This window comes from Bos indicus x Bos taurus, chromosome 8 (assembly GCF_003369695.1).
Source record: "Bos indicus x Bos taurus breed Angus x Brahman F1 hybrid chromosome 8, Bos_hybrid_MaternalHap_v2.0, whole genome shotgun sequence".
In the NCBI taxonomy this organism is placed as follows: Eukaryota; Metazoa; Chordata; class Mammalia; order Artiodactyla; family Bovidae; genus Bos; species Bos indicus x Bos taurus.
This window is the reverse complement of record NC_040083.1, coordinates 49,404,382-49,419,672: the sequence shown is the minus strand read 5'-3', so window position 1 is coordinate 49,419,672 and position 15,291 is coordinate 49,404,382.

Sequence of the window (15,291 nt, the reverse complement as noted above, 5' to 3'; positions counted from 1 at the left end):
TGTGTATATTGAAAGAATATATATCTTGTAAATGCTCAAGATAGAAATATATATATATATATTTCATTAGATCTGTTTTGTTAATTATGTAGATCAGTGTTCTATTTAATTTTGTAGTTGTTGCTTCTCTCTGTCAGAGAGAAATAATACTTTTTTTCCTTTTCATATGTTGGGTAAGGTAATTAAGTGTCATACAAATGTAGAAATTGTATGACTACCTGGCAATTAGAATCTTTCCTCATTAGGAAACAATCCTTCTTATCTCTAGTAGTTTTATTGTTTACTTTTAAGTTTTCTTGGTTTGAAATTGCTATATCTGCACTAGAATTATTAAATTAGAGTTTACATGGTGTGTGTGTATATATATATATATATATATATATATATTTCTATCTTTTAAATTTCCACTATTCTCTTTTAAATGTCTTTCTTAAAATAACATATGCTTGAGTTTCATTTTATTTCCAATCTGCTAATCTTGTCATTTAACTGGATAATTTAAACCTTTTACATTTAGTGTAATTTCTAATACCTTAAACTCGTTTTCTGCCTATTTATTTTTGTGTGTATCAGTATATCTGTTCTAGTTTGTTTTTCTATTCTTATTTATGATTATTTGTTATAATTCCATTTTTCTTCTTTCGTTCGGAATTTATAAATTTTCTATATGATATTTTAGCAATTACCCTTGAAATTGCAATATGCAATTAAATAACCAAAGTCATAGTCCATGCAGGCTGCTGCACCAAAATACAACAGACTAGGTAGCTTATGAACAATAGAAATTTGTTTCTCACACTTCTGGAGGCTGAAAGTCTGATATTAAGGTGTCAGGATGATCAGATTCTGTGTCTTTACTTCCCAGTTGATAACTGGGAAGTTGGCTTTTTGCTATTACCTCACACAGCAGAAGGGGCAAAGGAAATTTTTCTGGGTCTCTTTTATAAGGTCACTAATTCCATAATTGTGGACTCTGCCTCCTGACCTAATCACCTCCCAAAGACCCTACTTCCCAGTACTGTCACATCAAGCATAAAGTTTCAACACATGAATATTGAGGGGAATACAAACATTCAGGCCATAGTAAATATACATATTCTTTGGACCAGCATCTTATTATTTATAATTTATTTTCAGGAATAAACACAAATACGTAATAATAAAGTTTTTAATCACAGCCCAGTTTAATGGGCTGGAAAACTGAAAACAAAGTTTAAATATCTGATATCCAGAGGTTAGTTAAATAAAACTCATGGATACATAATATTCATCCATTTAAAATTATATTTTAAAGAGTAAACAATGAAATAACTTATCACAATACAGCATTAAAAGAAAGAGTGGAAAACTCAGTAAGTTTTATTACATGTATATGCATGATCATGTGTATATATATATATGTGAGTTTACATATATGTATATGTCCATTTGTAATATAGAGATCATAGGAAAAATATTGCTGATAGTAGCTGTAGCATGATCTTAAGATTGAATGACAAAGTTTTTTCTGTTTATCAGTATTTTAACCATTTTCTATGAGAATGTATTTTTGTAGTAACAGAAACAATAAAAAAAAAAAAACACTGATAAGAGTCTTGAGAAAGAAGAATGGAGCTGGAGGAATCAACCTTCTTGACTTCAGATTATACTACAAAGCTATAGGCATCAAGACAGTATGCTACTGGCACAAAATCAGAAATACAGACCAATGAAACAAGATAGAAAGCCTAGAAATAAACCCATGCACCTATGGGTACCTTATTTTTGACAAAGGAGGCAAGAATATACAATGGGGTAAAGACAGCCTCTTCAACAAATGGTGCTGGGAAAACTGGACAGCTACATGTAAAAGAATGAAATTAGAACAGTTCTTAACACCATACAAAAAAAACAAACTCAAAATGTATTAAAAACCTAAATGTAAGACCAGAAACTATAAAACTCTTAGAGGAAAACATAGGCAGAACACTCAATGACATAAATCAAAGCAAGATCCTCTACAACCCACCTCCTAGAGTAGTGGAAATAAAAGCAAAAGTAAACAAGTGGGACCTGATTAACTTAAAAGCTTTTGCACAGCAAAAGAAGCTATAAGCAACGTGAAAAAACAACTCTCAGAATAGGAGAAAATAATAGCAAATGAAACAACTGACAAAGAATTAATTTCCAAAATATATAAGCAGCTCATACAACTCAATACCAGAAAAACAAACAACCCAATCAAAAAGTGGGGAAAAGACCTAAACAGACATTTCTCCAAAGAAGACATACAGATGGCTAACAAACACTTGAAAAGATGCCCAACATCACTCATTATTAAAGAAATGCAAATCAAAACTACAAGGAGATATCATCTCACATTGGTCAGAAAGGCCTTCATCAAAATGTCTACAAACAATAAATGGTGGAGAGGGTGTGGAGGAAAGGGAATGCTCTTGCACTATTGGTGGGAATGCAAATTGATACAGTTATTATGGAAGACAGTATGGAGATTCCTAAAAAACTAGGAATAAATTAATCATATGACCCAGCAATCCCACTCCTAGGCATATACCCTGAGGAAACCAAAATTGAAAGAGAAACATGTATCCCATTGTTCATTACAGCAGTATTTACAATAGCTAAAACATGGAAGCAACCTAGATGTCCATTGACAGATGAATGGATAAAGAAGTTGTGGTACATATACACAATGGAATATTACTCAGCCATAAAAAGGGACACATTTGAGTCAGTTCTAATGAGGTGGATGAACCTAGAACCTATTATACAGAGTGAAGTGAGTCAGAAAGAGAAAGATAAATACAGTATTCTAACACATATATACAGAATCTAGAAAAATGGTACTGAAGAATTTGTTTACAGGGCAGTAATGGAGAAACAGACATAGAGAATAGATTCATGGACATGGTGAGAGGGGAGGAGAGGGTGAGATGTATGGAAAGAGTCACTTGGAAACTTACATTACCCTGTGTAAAATAGATAGCCAATGGGAATTTGCTGTATGGCTCAGAAAACTCAAACAGGGGCTCTGTATCAACCTAGAGGGGTGGGATAGGGAGGGAGATGGGAGGGAGGTTCAAAAGGGAGGGGATATATGTATGCCTATGGGTGATTCATGTTGAGGTTTGACAGGAAACAGCAAAATTCTGTAAAGCAATTATCCTTCAGTTAAAACAAACAAACAAACACTGCTAGGAAATATAGACCACAGAATAGTATTAGCAGTAAGAATTTAATTAAAGAACTTTATTCTATCTCTGCTATGATTATAGCAATCTAGAAGTTACACATGCATTTGAAAAACATCTTTCTAAAGAATGCAGAAAATTAATTTAATATGATCTTCAATTGTGTTACTTTTTTTTAACAAAAATAATTACCTTTCCTAAAAAATAAAGTAAAAAGCACAAACTTCACTGACAGAGACTGTGATGACAGCCCGAGCAATAAAAGAGGAAATTGTATGGATCCAGTATAATCCAACTTCAAATACAGAGTTTCTCACTGCACATATCCAGTTGTGTTTGTCAGATACAAACTGTTATTGCTATGATTAGCCAACAAGTAAATCCCTGAAAAATGAGCATGCCAGAGGGTGCTCTTTCCATCATCTTTGGCTCAGCCCTGCCATTAATCTCAGGAAAGACTTCTCTGTGATCTTGCAGCCCTGTTCATGTGCTGTGACCTTGAGCTACAGGCTGTGACATTGGACTAAGAACACAACACAGGTAAACATGCCCAAATCATTCCCAGCATAGAATGAATGAAATCCTTCAGAAATGAGTGTGGCTTGAAACAACGTTCTTTGGTTTCTTTTGTGCTTTCGTCCTTGTCCTAAGGGATGGTAGTGTGAAAGTAGACTACCTCTAACCTGATTCATCTGAGTGTTGAAAGAAAGAGATCGGTTATAGATTTCCAGTTTATCCTCAGAATTGTCAGTGTACTATCTAGAAGCAGTCTATGCTAATTTTTCAGTGGCAATTATCTGGAAAAAAAAAAATTCCCATTAGTGGATTCTGCATTTTTCTTATATGGCAAAAAATTACTTAAACACAAAGCTAAACACCTTCTGTGATGGGCAGATGACAAGGAGCCCCTACTGACTTCCCAGTTCCTGGTATTCACTCCTTTGTATACTCTCCCTGTGGTGGTTAGATTTATATGTCAGTTTGCCTAAGCTATGGTACTCCATTATTTAGCCAAACGTTAATCTAAGTGTTGCTGTTAGGGTATTTTGTAGATGCGGTTAATATCTTCAATCAGTTGACTATGAATAAAAGAGATTACCTCAAAATGTGGGTAAGCTTTACCTAAACAGATGAAGACTTTGAGCTAAAACAACAACAATAACAACAAAACAGATTTTTCAGAGAAGAAATTCTGTCTGAAGACTGGTGTCAACTCCTGAGTTTCCATCTTGCTAGCCTGCCTGTAGATTTCAGACTTGCCACCCCCCACCATCATATAAACTGATTTCTTAAAATAAATTTCTTCTATCTATATATGTCTTATTGGTTCTGTCTCTGTGGAGAATACTAATACAGTGTGTACATAAAAATAATTTTTATTTTTAGTAATGGCATTATAACACATAGTGTCCCATGCCTTATTTACTAATTTATAATGTGGCTTATAAAACTTTTTGTACATCAGAATATACAAATCTACCTTATTATTTTTACAAATGTTCAGTGGCCATTACCTATACAAACCATAATGATCCATGAGCATGATTAAAAATGCAAGTGTAGTAAGTTTTCCAGCCTTTAGTTTTCAACTTTCAATCTTAACTGTGATTTAGTTAATCCAATGTAGAGCTGAAAGCTTTAAGACAGTACATTTAAAGTTTTGAAATGGCTTACATGAAATAATTAAACATAATGCTCTCTTTGTTTCATTTTCCCTGGAACAAAATGGAAGTCGAGTGTTCTGGGAAGAGTCAAAATTTCATTTTTTCCCTCTGTTATGACCTAGCTTTGAATCTTATCCCAGGGGTTGTCTGGCTCAGAGGATGTTCTTTGCTTTGCAAATATTTGCTTTGTCTCGCCAAAGTTGCAGTTTTATCCACAAGATCTATACTCTTATGATGTTGAGACTCTACCTAAAACTTTGTGGAAATCATTTATATTGTCTCTTTCTATTAATACTGTTATACAAATATAAAGATTGTTTTCATAAAATATTTTAAAATTAGAGAAGTATATTACAGTTGGGATAAAAAAATAATCTTGAATAATTAGGAAGTGCTTAGTTTAAGGAAAGGTGCTTAATTCAGTAACATTTAAGATGAGAAAATTGTATAAAAGTTTTTTAAAAATGGATATCTTCCAATACATGAATTTATTACAACCTGAGACTAGAACTATCCTATTGTGCATATAGTGCTATGATTATACTATTGTCTTTCTTACCAAGAGATCCCATTTTTATATTTCAGTTTCAGAGTAATAATGGCTACCGTATGTAAAATATACTTTCTTGAGTGTCCTAATACCATTTGTTACAAAAAGGAAATACAAAACTGAACAACAGAATATACATGTTACAAGCTTTCCACACTTTTGTACCAGAGAGGATAGTTGAGTTCTCTGTAATAAGGCTTTGTAATGATGGCAAATTGAGGCAGACCAATTCTCTTTGTATGAAAGTCTGAAACTCAGTAACCCCAGACTCCCAGTCCTGTAGCTTTTTCCTGGTAGTATGAATCTTACTTGTGAATTCAAAATGGCAAAGAGGATTTCTTGTAAGTGTAAGTGTAAATGTAAGTGTAAATCTTATATGTAAGGTTAAAGTCAGCAGGAACTTTGTGTAAGCAGTTGAGGGAGGAGCTGCCCATAAAGAGGCAAAATCAAGACAGTGATGTCATGAATAGGAAGCAACAATGCAGAGAAAATTTGAAAAAAATGAAGCATAGATTTAAAAGGAGAAAATAGAGTTTGCTGACAAGACATGAGAGAATAGAAGACTTGCAGAGTAGTTGTTTTGATGGTTCAGAAATATGTTAACAAACTAAAAGTTTATCTGCTGCCTCACAGTGGTGGGAAGGTGGACATACAGGAGTTGGTCGCTCAGTCCTTTCCGACCCTTTGCAGCCCCATGGACTATAAACCTCCAGGCTCCTCTGTCCATGGGGTTCTCCCAGTAAGAATACTGGAGTGGGTAGCCATTTTCTTCTCCAGGGGATCTTCCTGATCCAGAGATCAAACCCAGGTCTCCTGCATTGCAGACTACCGTTTGACCCACTGGGAAGGTAGACAATACTGTTTAAAAGATATGTACAAAAATGCTTTTTATCCTGTTACCTCCTTTTAAGATGTCTAAAACCTAAAAAGTAAAACTTGGGAGAATGTTTTGATCTATTTCCAAGATGCTGTTTGTATCTTCTAGTGTCTGGAATGTAAGAATTATTTATTAAATGCTAATTTAGTGAATTTTCAGTAAAGTGTAAGTGAACTGTGGAAAATTCTTAAAGAGATGTACAGATAAGCTAGGGAAGTATTTTCCTGATTGATAGTCATAAAAAAAAAAAGAAAAATTATACAATCATCAAAATTATTTGGCATTATTTACCTGGTGTTTTAAAAGAACATAAGACTCTAGGCTGATATTTTGGACCCCCTGTTCCAACTAGATGATAGAAGCTAGAAGATATTCTCAATTAGTACCATACCCATACACTTTTACCTAATAGCACTTCTACTCTCTGATTTTGGTGTTAAAACTCATGCTTCTTGTTCTCTCCCTCTTCATAAACTGGAGAAATATAGTCTAGAGTCTTCAGCAACAGAAATATATACCTATAGAAGTTAAAACATAAGTGTCTAAACATTTTTTTAACTTTTTTGTTACATCAATTGTTTTATATTTTAATAAAGATAGCATTTAGAAACTAAATTTGAACTGGAAATTGTACTTGACTCCATTGTGCATATCATTAGAGAGAACTGAAGAATGTAGCCAGTCAACTTTTACCTCCTTTGTGCTAAATCCAGATGTCTTTTTGGTTTTCACATTAATCTTGAAGACCAATTCACTTTAAGCCAATGCTTCTCAACTTTTCTTCATGCCTCGTTGCCTTTCATATTCTTAGTACATAATCATCAGTCACATCAATAGAATAGGGACACAAGCCTCAAGGTTTAGTTGAGAATTACTACTAAAAACAGTGAGAGTAACATCTCATTCCAGTTGCTCAGTCATGTCCTACTCATTGTGACCCAATGGACTGCAGCACGCCATGCCTCCCTGTCCATCACCAACTCCCGGAGTTTACTCAAACTTATGTCCATTGAGTCAGTGATGCCATCCAACCATCTCATCCTCTGTTGTCCCCTTCTCCTCCAACCTTCAGTCTTTCCCAGCATCAGGGTCTTCTCAAATGAGTCAGTTCTTCATATCAGGTGGCCAAAGTATTGGAGTTTCAGCTTCAGCATCAGTCTTTCCAATGAATATTCAGGACTGATTTCCTGTAGAATGCACTGGGTGGATCTCCCTGCTGTCCAAGGGACTCTCAAGAGTCTTCTCAAACACCACAGTTCAAAAGCATCAATTCTTCAGCACTCAGCTTTCTTTATAGTCCAACTCTCACATCTATACATGACTACTTAAAAAATCATAGCTTTGACTATAGGGATCTTTGTTGGCAAAGTAATGTCTCTGCTTTTTAATATGCAGTCTAGGTTGGTCATATCTTTTCTTCCAAGGAGCAAGCGTCTTTTAATTCCATTGATGCAGTCATCATCTGCAGTGATTTTAGAGCCCCCCAAAATAAAGTCTCTCACTGTTTCCATTGTTTCCCCATTTATTTGCCATAAAGTGATGGCACTAGATGTTATGATCTTAGTTTTCTGAATGTTGAGTTTTAAGCCAACTTTTTCACTCGCCTCTTTCATTTTCATCAAGAGCTTCTTTAGTTCTTCTTCACTTTCTGCCATAAGGGTGGTGTCATCTGCATATCTGAGGTTATTGATATTTCTCCTGGCAATCTTGATTCCAGCTTGTGCTTCATCCAGTCCAGCATTTCTCATGATATACTTTGCATATAAGTTAAATAAGCATGGTGACAATATACAGCCTTTACGTTCTCCTTTCTCAATTTGGAACCAGTCTGTTGTTTCATGTCCAGTTCTAAATGTTGCTTCCTGAATTGCACACAGATTTCTGAGGAGGCAGGTCCGGTGGTCTGGTAGTCCCATCTCTTTAAGAATTTTCCATTGTTTTTGGAAGTCCCAACAAGATGGTAGGTGCTGGAGTGGTGGCTGTGTGGCACTGGAGTGGCAGCTGTGTGGAGCTGGAGTGACTTTGAGGAGCCCCAGCAACATGGTATGAGGGGCAAAATCACATTTAGAATCAAACCCCATACCTTCCAGAGATAGTCAGAGGGCTCAAACATACCTTGTGCACACCAGGACCCAGAGACCCCACAGAGACTGAGACAGAACTGTGTTTGAGTATCTCCTGAGGAGGTATGAGTCAGAAGTGGACTTGCTGCAGGGGCAGGTGTTCTGGGTGCAGTAGACCTGGGTACAGCATAAGCCCATTTGGAGGAGGTCGCCATTAACCCCATCATAGAGTCACCAGAACTTACACAGGTCTGGGGAAACAGACTCTTGGAGGGCACAAACAAAACTTGTGGGCACTAGGACCAAGGAGAAAGGAGCAGTGACCCCACAAGAGACTGATCCAGCCTTGTCCATGAGTGTCTAGGAGTCTCCAGTGGAGGTGTGGGTTGGTGATGGCCTGCTGCAGAGTTGGGGGCACTGAGTGTAACAGTGCATGCATGGGATCTTTGAAGGAGGTCACCATTATTTTCATTACCTCCACCGTAGTTTAGCCTCAGGTCAAATAACAGGGAAGGAACTCAGCCTCACCTATAAAGAAAACTTGGGTTAAAGATTAAAGCATGGCCCCATTAGAACAAGACTCAGTTTTCCCCTCAGTCAGTCTCTCACATCATGAAGCTTCCATAAGCCACTTTTCCTTCTCCATCAGAGGGCAGATAGAATGAAAACAACAGGAAACTAACCAATCTGATCACATGGACTGCAGCCTTGTCTAACTCAATGCAAATATGAGCCCTGCTATGTAGGGCCACCCAAGATGGATAGATCATGGTTGAGAGTTCTGATAAAATGTTGTCTACTGGAGAAGGGAATGGCAAACCACTTCAGTATTCTTACCTTGAGAACCCCATGAACAGTATGAAAAGGCAAAAAGATAGGACAATGAATAATGAACTCCCCAGGTCAGTAGGTGCCCAATATGCTACTGGAGATCAGTGGAGAAATAACTCCAGAAAAAAGGAAGAGACAGAGCCAAAGCAAAAACTACACCCAGTTATGGATGCAACTTGGATGGAAATAAAGTCTGATACTATTCATTTCCAAGGCAAACCATTCAATATCACAGTAATCCAAGTCTATGCCCAACCAGTAATGCTGAAAAAGCTGAAGTTGAACAGATCTATGAAGACCTACAAGACCTTCTAGAACTAACACCCCAAAAAGATGTCCTTTTCATTATAGGGCACTGAAGTCCAAAAGTAGAAGTCAAGAAACACCTGGAGTAACAGGCAAATTTGGCCTTAGAGAACAGAATGAACCATGGCAAAGGCTAACAGACTTTTGAAAAGATTACACACCAGTCATAGCAAACACCCTCTTCCAACAAAAGAGAAGACTACACATGGACATCACCAGACAGTCAATACCCAAATCAGATTGATTATATTCTTTGCAGCCAAAGATGGAGAAGCTCTATACAGTCAGCAAAAACAAGACCAGGAGCTGACTGTGGCTCACATCATGAACATCTTATTGCCAAATTCAGACTTAAATTGAAGAAAGTGGGGAAAACCACTAGACCATTCAGGTATAACCTAAATCAAATCTCTTACCATTATACAGTGAAAGTGACAAGTAGATTCAAGGGATTAGATCTGATACAGAGTGCCTGAAGAACTATGCACAGAGATTCATGATATTGTACAGGAGGCAGTGATCAAGATCATCCCCATGAAAAAGAAATGCAAAAAGGCAAAATGGTTGTCTGAGACCTTACAAATAGCTATGAAAAGAAGAGAAGTGAAAGGCAAAAGAAAAGGAAAGATATACCCATTTGAATGCAGAGTTCCAAAGACTAGCAAGGAGAGATAAGGAAGGCTTCCTCAATGATTACTGGAAAGAAATAGAGGAAAACAATAGAGTGGGAAAGACTAGAGATATCTTCAAGAAGATTAGAGATACCAAGAGAACATTTCATGCAAAGATGGGCACAATAAAGGACATAAATGGTATGGACCTAACAGAAGCAGAAGATATTTAGAAGAGGTGGTAAGACTGTACAGAACTATTAAAAAAAAAAAAAAAAAAAAAAGATCTTCATGACCCACATGATCTTGATGGTATGATCATTCACCTAGAGCCAGACATCCTGGAATGTGAAGTCAAGTGGGCCTTAGGAAGCATCACTGTGAGCAAAGCTAGTTGAGGTGATGGAATTCCAGTTAAGCTATTTCCAATCCTATACGATGATGCTGTGAAAGTGCTACATTCAGTATACCAGCAAATTTGGAAAACTCAGCACTGGCCACAGGACTGGAAAAAGTCAGTTTTCATTCCAATCTCAAAGAAAGGCAATGCCAAAGAATGCTCAAACTACCACACAATTGTACTCATCTCACACGCTAGTAAAGTAATGCTCAAAACCCTCCAAGTCAGGCTTCAACAATACATGAACCATGAACTTCCAGATGTTCAAGCTGTATTTAGAAAAGGCAGAGAAACCAGAGATCAAATTGTCAACATCTGGATCCTCTGGATCCTCAAAAAAGCAAGAGAGTATTTCATATGGACCAAATTTTAAGTATTGATATGATCTGGATATGGGAAACCCAATATTCAAAATTTCTCTTCTGTTTTTATTTCAGTGCTGTGTCTGATTGTTTATCTAAACTACCTGATTCTGAAAGATGATTTGAAGTAGCCTATGCAATGAAATCATTTCAACAATATAAAGGTAGCCAAAGGAAGTTAGAATAGAAGAAAAGTAACGTTCAGTTCAGTTCAGTGGCTCAGTCGTGTCCAACTCTTTGTGACCCCATGAATCGCAGCACGCCAGACCTCCCTGTCCATCACCAATTCCTGGAGTTCACTCAGACTCACGTCCATCGAGTCAGTGATGCCATCCAGCCATCTCATCCTCTGTCGTCCCCTTCTCCTCCTGGCCCCAATCCCTCCCAGCATCAGAGTCTTTTCCAATTAGTCAACTCTTCGCATGAGGTGGCCAAAGTACTGGAGTTTCAGCTTTAGCATCATTACTTCCAAAGAAATCCCAGGGCTGATCTCCTTCAGAATGGACTGGTTGGATCTCCTTGTAGTCCAAGGGACTCTCAACCACTCTTGAGAGTGGTTCTCCAACACCACAGTTCAAAAGCATCAATTCTTCGGCGCTCAGCCTTCTTCACAGTCCAACTCTCACATCCATACATGACCACTGGAAAAACCATAGCCTTGACTAGATGGACCTTTGTTGACAAAGTAATGTCTCTGCTTTTGAATATGCTATCTAGGTTGGTCATAATTTTTCTTCCCAGGAGTAAACGTCTTTTTAATTTCATGGCTGCAGTCACCATCTGCAGTGATTTTGGAGCTTAAAAAAATAAAGTCTGACACTTTTCCCACTGTTTTCCCATCTATTTCCCATGAAGTGATGGGACCAGATGCCATGATCTTTGTTTTCTGAATGTTGAGCTTTAAGACAACTTTTTCACTCTCCACTTTCACTTTCATCAAGAGGCTTTTTAGTTCCTCTTCACTTTCTGCCATAAGAGTGGTGTCATCTGCATATCTGAGGTTATTGATATTTCTCCCGGCAATCTTGATTCCAGCTTGTGCTTCTTCCAGCCCAGTGTTTCTCATGATGTACTCTGCATAGAAGTTAAATAAGCAGGGTGACAATATACAGCCTTGATGTACTCCTTTTCCTATTTGGAACCAGTCTGTTGTTCCATGTCCAGTTCTAACTGTTGCTTCCTGACCTGCATATAAGTTTCTCAAGAGGCAGGTCAGGTGGTCTGGTAGTCCCATCTCTTTCAGAATTTTCCACAGTTTATTGTGATCCACACAGTCAAAGGCTTTGGCATAGTCAGTAAAGCAGAAATAGATGTTTTTCTGGAACTCTCCTGCTTTTTCCATGATCCAGCGGATGTTGGCAATTTGATCTCTGGTTCCTCTGCCTTTTCTGAAAGCAGTTTGGACATCTGGAAGTCCATGGTTCACGTATTGCGGAAGCCTGGTTTGGAGAATTTTAAGCATTACTTTACTAGTGTGTGAGATGAGTGCAATTGTGCAGTTGTTTGAGCATTCTTTGGCATTGCCCTTCTTTGGGACTCGAAACAAATATTCCCCAGTTTAGCTATAGATTAAATCAATATTAATCAGCTCCCCAGCAGACACTTAATAGAAACAGAAAAGTACAAAATAACTATATGTGGAAATGTGAAGGACTTAAAATAGCTAAAATAATTAAAAAAAATAAGATTAAATTTGAAAGATTTGCACCATTTAAATGGAGGATTCATTATAAAGGTCAATAATCATGACAATATAGCACTGGCATAAACATAAGACATAAGTGAATGGAACAGAATAGAAAGACCAGAAATAAAACTACATACATACAGCCAACAGGCTTTTGACATAGTCAGTGGGTAAAAATAATCTTTTCAACAGATTGTAGAAATTTGAAATATCTAGAAATACCTCTAGAAATATGAGGTGTTTATTGTACATCTAATATGTGCTTGGTTCTATTCTGAGTAAAGATACAGCAGAAAAGAGACACAGTTCCTGGCCTCATAAACATATTTCATATAGAATAAAGGCAGCCAGTAACTAAACAAGCAAATGCATTATATAACCTTAGGTATTAAAAAATTCCATGAGAAAATCATTAATTAGATTAAAAATAATAATGCATCAAATGAATTATCATAAAAAATTTCCAGTGTAAGTGAACTGTGTTCATGATGTTTGATATGCCTACTGAGGAAATGAAGTTACACACAGGCAAAATTCCATGGAGAATAAACATATAAAGTAAGTAGAAACAGAACCCTGAAATAAGTAAGCTAGTGAAGTAGATTGGGTCAGTTATGTAATTTTACCTTGAAAGGCCAGGTCCTCAGACACTCAGAAAGACAATACTGAAATATAAGAAAAAGAGATAATTCTTAAGTCAAATATACTGTATGGTGATGACAAAAATCTATGTTCTCCTATCCCTTAAAACACACACAAACACACAAGCAGAATTTTGATGAGCCACATGTATAAAATTACCAATGAAAGTAGACCAATTATGAAATTCATTGAAAAGTTTTGTTTTTGTTCTAGAGATTTAGAAAATTCTGTGAATAATAAACATGAGATCTGCTTTTTTTATTGTTTCAGTTCAGTTCAGTTCAGCCACTCAGTCGTGTCCACCTCTTTGTGACCCCATGAATCGCAGCACGCCAGGCTGCCCTGTCCATCACCAACCCCCAGAGTTCACCCAAACTCATGTGCATTGAGTCAGTGATGCCATCCAGCCATCTCATTCTCTGTCGTCCCCTTCTCCTGCCCCCAATCCCTCCCAGCATCAGAGTCTTTTCCAATGAGTCAGCTCTTCACACGAGGTGGCCAAAGTACTGGAGTTTCAGCTTTAGCATCAATCCTTCCAATGAACATCCAGGACTGATCTCCTTTAGGATGGACTGGTTGGATCTCCTTGCAGTCCAAGGGACTCTCAAGAGTCTTCTCCAACACCACAGTTCAAAAGCATCAATTCTTTGGTGCTCAGCTTTTTTCACAGACCAACTCTCACATCCATACATGACCACAGGAAAAACCATAACCTTGACTAGACGAACCTTTGTTGGAAAAGTAATATCTCTGCTTTTCAATATAGTATCTAGGTTCGTCATAACTTTCCTTCCAAGGAGTAAGCCTCTTTTAATTTCATGGCTACAATCACCATATGCAGTGATTTTGGAGCCCTCCAAAAATAAAGTCAGCCACTGTTTCCCCATCTATTTCCCATTGTTTAGAACTTTTAAATTAATATATTTTCAAAGTATAAAGAAAAAAGTGGATGAATTAATGGAATATGAACCAACAAAAAACCAATTGAACACATATAGGAATACTGATTTATTTCAGGCACTGAATAAAACATTTGCATGTGTTATTTCAATTATACTTGGTGGCTTCGTGGTCAAAGAATGTGCACACCAATCCCTGAGAATGCAAGAAATGTTGGTTTGATCCCTGGATTAGGAAGATGACCTGGAAGAGGAAATGTCAACCCACTCCAGTATTCTTGCCTGGGAAGCCCCATTGAAAAAGAAGCCTGGTGGGCTACAGTCCATGGGGTTGCAAAGAGTTGATACAACTTAACAACTAAACACGCATTATATATAGAGGGAAAAGGGGAGAACAATGGCACATATCAGTGACATAACATGTAGATGTCTGTGAATCTAAACATTTCTTTATTTTTTATGGAAACAGTGAACACAAACTGAGCATTTATTAAGTGATGTTTATTTCTATAAATGTGTCCTACTGGGAGAATAGGGGCATGGGACCCAATTCTTAGTCCCAGAGCTTATGATTGCTTTTGAGTTCTCACAGACTTTTCCTTTTTTACCAAATTTTTTAATTGTATTGAATAAAAACATTTTTTTTTAAAGGTGAAGGTTTAAACATAAAAACATAACATGCCATATCAATGGAAGGGTGAATAAAGGAAAACACTCTTTGTGAATCTTGACTATTGATTTGGACATGTCTTTGTATCATATAAACCTCCAAGGCAGACTAGAGACTGGATCAGAGCTGGATATAATGTACTGAATTTTGATTACAGAAATTAAGGGTAAAATATTTGTCTCCATGGGGACAGATCCATTACTGTACTTTTCAAAATGTCAAGGTTACATTTGAAAAGTAATTGCAATTTTCTCCCATTTTATAAAGATAATTCCCTGTTTGTACTTTACACAGAAAAACCTGTGACTTAAAAAAGTTTTCTTCACGGTATTAAGATGGGCTTCCCAGGTGGTGCTAGTGGTAAAAAACATGCTTATCAATGCAAGAGACATAAGAGACTTGGATTTGATCCCTGGGTCAGGAAGATCCCCTGGAGGAGGGCAGGACAACTTACTCCACCATTCTCACCTGGAGAATCCCATGGACAAAGGAGACTGGCAGGCTACAGTCCATAAGGTCACAAAGAGTCAGATATGAC